Source organism: Apis laboriosa, unplaced genomic scaffold (genome assembly GCF_014066325.1).
Source record: "Apis laboriosa isolate Shangri-la unplaced genomic scaffold, ASM1406632v1 scaffold46_cov150, whole genome shotgun sequence".
NCBI classification, from domain to species: Eukaryota; Metazoa; Arthropoda; class Insecta; order Hymenoptera; family Apidae; genus Apis; species Apis laboriosa.
Window position 1 is genome coordinate 319,983 of NW_025223399.1, and position 7,687 is coordinate 327,669.

Sequence of the window (7,687 nt, forward strand, 5' to 3'; positions counted from 1 at the left end):
AACGTGTTGTATATATATATTTTTATAGCTGTTCGAGTGACTCACAAATTATACATACAAACGTAAATATAAATTTATAATATTAAATTGATAAAAGAGAAAATAATTTATTTATTTATTTTTATTGTCAATATCCATAAAAAAAAGAATAACAAATAAAGAAATCTCTTTTTCTCTCTTTTTCTCTCTGGCGAGAAAGCAAGTTATTCGATTCAACAGTGGCTCGCATTTTCGTGTGGTGTGAATCTAAATAAACGAATAATATGTTGCATTTATATATTTATACCAGTTCGATTTACAAACGTAAATACATATAGATTTATAATATTGAATATTAACAAAAGAGAAAGCAATCCTTATTTACCTTCAATAATACCATTAAAATTTAATTAATTAAAGTTACTTAGAATAAAATTATACTTCGACAAATTTATCAAAATTCGAAACAATAATAATAATAATTGCAAATCGATTATAGCTAAAACGAAATATTATTCCAGCACTTTAATAACTAATTGATTTAAAACTTTATTCGAAATTTTTAGTTAACTTTTTTTAATTCTGCCTTCAATATTCATCGAGTAGCGCGAAAAAAAATACAAGAAAACAAACGAAACATTTCTCTCTCTTTCTCTCTCTCTCTCTCTCTCTCTCTCTCTCTCTCTCTCTCTCTCTCTTTCTCTCTCTCTCTCTGGCGGGAAAGCACAGGAACCCGATTCACCAAGTTATCCGATTCAGAACCCGACCAAAGAGCATCTCGTCCATGTTCTGGATTCGAGAATACGTTTGCAGGCGTCGCACAATAAGAAAGCCGGCTGGTAGACGATTTTTCCGCTTTTGCTTTGATCGGAAAGGAGAAAGAAAGAAAGAAAAAAAAAGAAAAGAGAAAAAGAGGAGCACCACCACCATTGACTGACCGAAGAGGCCGTTGTGTCTCGCGGGGGAGAAAAGCAGTCTCGTGGTGGCCGGCCGGGGAGTCTGCGTGCTGGAACGACGACGAGAACGACGACGACGACGACGACGACGACACGCTCGGTCAGGGAAAACCGAGTGTGGCGAGGGCCGAGTGGAAGAGGATAGAGCCCTCATGGTGGGGGTAGATCACAGGGAGAGGATGGTGGAAGCGAAATCTGGCCTCAGTCGTGCGCGACGCGCCATATGCGGTGGACCATTTGTCAACCCGCTCACAAAGGCCAATAATCTCCCGTGACACGTGTGATTCCATCCCTCCCTCTCCCCCCTCCGATAAAAAGTGTCACGTGCTGGCCTCGGCCACCCCTCCCTCCGCCAAGCTCGCCCACCATACCCCTCTATACCCCGCCGAAACTTCACGGAAAAACTTTTTCCCTCGGAGAAAGAGAGCCGCTCAGCGCAATTTCGTTTCGAGTGGCGGACAGTGGAGAACAGTGTGTGTGTGTGTATGCGCGCCCGTTTGCTTGCTTGCTTGCCTACTTTTTTCTTCCTTCCTTCCTTCCTTCCTTCCTTTCTCTTTCTTTCTCTCTCCAAACTAATCTTTTTTTCCCTGTCGAAACGAGAGAAACGAGTGGTAAAGGAGAAATAGAAACCACGCTGTGGACTACGTAAGACGAGACGCTCTTCTCTTCCCGAAAAGAGAAAAGTTTGTGGATGCTGTAATATATCGATGTAAAAGATTAACAAGACGTATCGATAAGAAAGTAGAAGATTTACACATCCGTTATAATTGGACCTTGTTTCGCGATGAAATCGGTGCGACAGGCTGGTGTTTGATGCAAATCATCGCTTTTACCGAAGCGCGATGGACAATCAACGAGGATCTCGTTAAGGCGATCGCATCGGGGAAATTGATGGTGACGGACGATCAGGCGAGGTAAGAAGCCGCGAAAACGTGCGCCTCTTAATTTTTATACTCGCGAGATGAAGTTTTTATCGCGGTGGTGGTTATCGAGGCGGGCCGAGAAATTTATTCAAATTGAGTCGGGTCGAATTTTTTTTTTCTTCTTTTTTCGCGCTCGACAGGTGGTGATGCAATCTCGACGCATCGAACGAAGACATAGCTCAGCATCGATCACTTATTATTACTCGACTATTATCTCTCGTATTAAGGGAACACGTGTCCGGGACTCGGAATATCGGACTTCGGCCCGACAAGTAGATTATCCGGAATCAAGGTCGGCTCGACGATCGAGACTATTTATCGTCACGAGATTTAAATTTGCAGGACCAATTTATTTCTTTTCTCGCTTTCCTTTCTTTCTTTCTTTTTTTTATTCTCTTCGATACCTTTTAACCCCGTTAATAATAATGATTGACGAATAATAATCATACGGATCAACATGTTATCCAATGTATCACGAAATTATGATATTTTAGAGAAAAAGATTGTTAAAAACGATTCTTAAACTCTCGTTTCGAGAATTCTATCCGATTCAATTAGACAATTTTGTTTATTCTCGAATTGTTTAATGTCTTGCGATATTGCAACGATCGAAAATATTATACGAGCGACGAGAATCTTTTCCAATGTGCTCGATAACTACAAAAAGTTTGGAATTGTGTCGTTGTTGGGGAGAGGGGAACGAAAGGAAAAACGACACGCGTGTTTCCCCACGAGGGAAGCGTCTCGTTTCGCATAAAAGAGTAACGGAGGCGGAAAGATTTTCCCGGCTTTCGTGAAAAACTTTTGACGCTGTGTCTATTGTGCTGTCTAGGTATTAGCCTTCTCTCTCTCTCTCTCTCTCTCTCTCTCTCTCTCTCTCTCTCTACCTCTACCTCTACCTCTACCTCTACCTCTCTCTCTCTCTCTACCTCTCTCGACAATGCACAGCCTATTTAACCTAACGTTTACTCGGTGTGTATACATATAGCTAGGGATTGCGAAGGGAAATATAGAAAAGTGCGTTCCCAGAAATTCGCACACCTGTTGGCGGTGTTGAGCGGCAACAAGAAAGGGGCGATTCTTCGTGGAACATCTTGCGCCAACTACCACGTTTCGCGTATCGGGATAAACGATGGATGGAGCGAAAGAGGAAAGAGGACGATTTTGCAAGGTCGATTTTTATCGTATCCGATACGATAAATCCGGAAGAATCATTTATTTTTCAAACGTCCGTTTGATGTTGGCGCGTAGCAGTTGCGCTGGCAAGTAAAAGTTTATTTAATTTACGTTTCATAATTTTGCATCTACGTGGTATACACAGTCCTAGAAATACCCGAGCTGCACTGTGTTTCATATTTAGTAGCTTTTAACGTATGATTATTTTAAAAACGATAAATATAGATAAGGTCAGAAATTGAGGTATAATTTTGTATATACGTACATAGCACATGATCCAATTATTTAAAAATGAATGGGTTAATCGAATCTGTTGTTCTAGTTTCAAGAGAGTATAATTTTTGTTAAATTTAAATAAAAAATTAGTATTAATAATAATTTCAGTAGCTTTCAAGATATGATTTTTTTTAAAATAAATATAGGTAAGGTGAGAAATTGAGGTATAATTTTGTATAATATATATAGTATGATTCAATTATTCAAAAATGAATGGATTAATTGAATCATTATTTTTAAAAGGATAATTTTTGTTAAATTACATTACACTACTCTAAAAATATCTGAGCTAGTTATTTTGATTATTTTAAAACGATAAATATAGGTAAGGTCAGAAATTGACGTATAAAATATATCATGGTCCAATTATTTATTTAACAATTGAATGGGTTAATTGAATCATTGTTACAATGATTTAAAAAAAACGGTACAATTTTTTAAATTACATTAACTTTAGTAGCTTTCAGCATATGATTTTTTTAAACGATAAATATAGATAGGATCCGAAATTGAGACATACATTTCTATATAAAATATATCACACACTATATACATAGTCCAATTTAGCAATGAATGAGTTTAATCGAATCATCGTTACAAAAAGAGTTTCAAAAAGAACGATATAATTTTTATTGTAAATTGTCGATTTAAATAAAAAAAATCACACCGTCCTGTAAAAGTATTCAAACTGTTCGGTATTTACCATTTTCAACTTATGATTTTTCAAACGATAAAGTTAATCGAATCATCGTTACGCTTTTTTGCATATCTATTTAAAAAAAAAAAAAGAACATTACCAATTCGATCCCTCTCAAAATTACTTCCTTTACTTCTTAAAACAACTCGAGGTACGCGTTTATTCAGATAAAAAAAATCATCTACCTGAGAATGGAGTAAAGAAGTAAAAGTAGAAGGGAACGAGAAACTAGGGGAGAAAGTCTGGCAGCGATATTAGATTATTTTGCCACGTGAGAATGATCTGTGGATTCACTATACGAAAGCAAGATATTTCGCGTTACGCGTTTTATATATATATTTATCGTAGCTCTTCGTTCGTACGATACATTATCGTACCGCCTCTCGCATTAAGGCGGGGAATAATTAATACAGGCCGTGTACGATTCACAGATTACAGCTGTGCGCCCGTTAATATTTAGAGGAGAGAACGAATTGAATCCCGATATTCGGCCGTGTGTCTCATTAAACGAGCTTCGAAGGCAATTAAACATGACTAACATATTTGTAACGGTCGATGAATGGGCAGAAAGCCCCATGGGCCGTGACTACGCGACTCTCCGACCGAGGGTAAACATTCGTATATGCACGCAGTTTAAACCGTTCATACGTTAGTTATCGCGCGGCCGCCGTCGCTGCCGCCGTCCAAACTGTACACGTGTGCGCATACGCGGTATAAACGGGAAAATATTACCGAGCGTTCGAGCGTTAAACGATAAAAATATATCCGTTAAATTCGAATATACGGAAGATGGTATCGCGATTACCGATTAAGTAAACCGAAATTTCATTTCGAATCGTACGAAATTGTTATTTACTCGTTTCATCGAACTGTATCAATAATTACACGAGAATCGTATCGTGAAATAATTTTCACGTTTCATCGCGCTCCCATCGCCCTTTCATCGTCTTAATTACCCCGTTTTATTCGTCTCTTAGATAAAGTTATCCAATCTTTCAAATGCATTTCGCGTATCTTACGACAATTATAACATCGTAACGTAACTTCGAAACTTGAATTTAATCACTCGAATCAACGTTACGTTGATTCGTCAAAATTGCATTATGATAAATTGATTATGCCAATACTTATAATAGGGACGAATTTTTCATCTTTCGTTTGAAAATTTTCCATTTCTTCATCATCGATGCACTAACCCAAGTATTTTTATCGTTTATAAAAATATATCAGACAACGAACTGTTCGAATATTTCGGTATTGAAATCGATAAATCGCGTTTTTTTTCTTTTTCGTGTATCGGTTCCGACCGAAACGGGCTCAATGGCCTAGAAAACAGCCCCGGTGCCAGTGGCTCTCTTTTAACCGGGGTTAACGATCTGAAGGGAGTTTCGGCCACCGCCGTTCTCGGACAACCGCCCCGGAAACTCGACGCGTCGCGTCGCGCGCGCGTTGAAATTGTAAATGGCCCCGTGAGACGGCTCGCGAGACTTGAAGCACCGGCTGGTGCACTACTGGTCGAGGGAAAAGTTGCGAGTGGCGGACGGGAGAAGAGAATGATTGAGAATTGTGATTAATATAAAATCCAATTATTAATTGGTGATTATTAAATAATCATTGATCAATCCTCTACTGCATGAATTTTTATGACGAGAAAAAAAATATACATGACTCTATTAATCTACTTAAAAATGAGCAATGGTCGTGAAATAAATAATAACAGCGTTCTAACAACGTTCTTATTTTTTAAAATATTGACGGATGCATCCCTGTATGTATTTTGCACCCATCACATCTTTGAAATTTAAATTTCCTCAATTATGGGAACGAAATGCAATGGTTAATAAATAAGAAAGTTGTGATCAATGTTCGCGATTACTTTATTAATTATTAATCACGAAATGATTACATTTTTGATTGTGATTCAATCTGTATTGTAATAATACTGTGAATATTTTTTTTTTTAGAAATATATATATATATTTTAGATAGTTTTTTACATAGAAAACTCTTAGGGCTAAATTACTTATTTATTTTTAGTGTATTAATTTGCTTTTAATACAACAGGTATTTCAAACATTTTATTCAATAATTTATGCGTTTTTAGTACGTTTATCATTGCACCCTATAAGCATAAATGACAATGGTGTATCATATATAAAATAAAAATTCTATTTTTATTAAATTTAATTATTAAATTATTAATTATTAAATTAAATTAATATTTAGTCTTAAAATACTTAAATTTCATTGTTGTTCACGCATATATGTAATATTTCTTATTTTGTTTTGGATAATAGATAAATTTCTGATTTGAAGTATCACGATAATCGTTAATGATCATTGAACAATTATAAATTACAGAAGCTAATCACGATTACCGATTCATTTCAACGATAATCGATTACACGATTACAGTTACTCAAATGATCAAATTATATATTACATCAAATGATCAAACAGAAATTGCAAAAAAGAATTAATTACCGCCCGACTCTGGCAAAAATCCCTCATCCCCCTTTTCCAAATTTCGCGGACGAGGGTATTTTCGAGGAAGATACTTTCAGGACGATGAAACTAATAACCAAACCTGCTTCAATTATGAACGAATATTTGAAAATTATTGTCACAGAGATTTTGGGGAATCGAAATAATTGTTCGTAATCGAACTGTTGTTACGAAGAATTGAAATGGATCGCGTTGAAAATTGTCTTGGAGGATTCCTTCGATGTGGGGAAGGATAAATCGAATAGTTATTAAACAAAATTCTTTCGTTTCATTTTTTTTCCACGTAAGGAGATACCCGCGTCACGCCCACTTGTGCGCACATAACTTTCGACCGGCGCCCTACGTAATACGGAATTTATACGACGAAATTATACGACACGGAACAATTCATTTTATTGTGTTTCGTGCATTACGAGCATTATAAATGTAGAGAAAAATCGATGAAAATCATGTTTGGGAGAATTGAGAAAAACGATCGAACGAATTTGATAAATTTAAACTTGCTTATTTTATCCCCGTTTTAATTTTAGACGATTATAATCGATTTTAATCAATCAAATAACGCTCGGGTTGATTTATCCCCAAGTTTGCAAGTTCAACGATGCGATGCGTCGCCAATCTCGTTCAAACCGGCGGACTTTGATTTATGTTAAATGGATCTAATTGACCTAATGTCCAACGGTCGTTGATTTCCATTTATTTCAACACGATGATGATGGGGACACGGAATGGAATAATTCCCGTATCGATTCGCGTATCGAACTATCCCCCCATATCCTTCTCTATCCTTCGAAATTTCTCCGATACAGTAACACGATATTTCGAACAATTTTCGACGTTAACCACGTTCCGCGAATGGATATTCAAAACGTATACAGATTTAAAATCATCATCGCGCCAACGCGAAACAACGCGCTTTAACGCGTTCGTTAAATACGCCTAATGGTGGTTACGATTATTGATTTTGGATGACGAAACTATAGTTAATGGTAAAAATTCATCGGTTGAAAAATCGCGCTCGATCGATTTTAATTAGAATTACGCGCGAAATTTTTATAATTGACGCCATTCGAATTGATATTCGAGGAAAAGAGAAAGAAAAAAGGATAAAATTTAATGTGTGTGTGTGTGTGTGTGTGTGTGTGTGTGTGTGTGTGTGTGTGTGTGTGTGTGTG

At 36.8% G+C, this 7,687-nt stretch overlaps 1 protein-coding gene across 1 annotated transcript in view; it reads left to right on the top strand.

The window, feature by feature from the left end:
- Positions 1 to 1,019: 1,019 nt before the first annotated feature.
- The window catches only part of LOC122716475, a 59,076-nt gene continuing 52,408 nt past the window's right edge, over positions 1,020 to 7,687 (top strand). The window contains exon 1 of the mRNA XM_043939575.1: positions 1,020 to 1,849. The gene's annotated coding sequence lies outside the window, so the exon portion shown is untranslated. The remainder of the gene's footprint in view (positions 1,850 to 7,687) is intronic.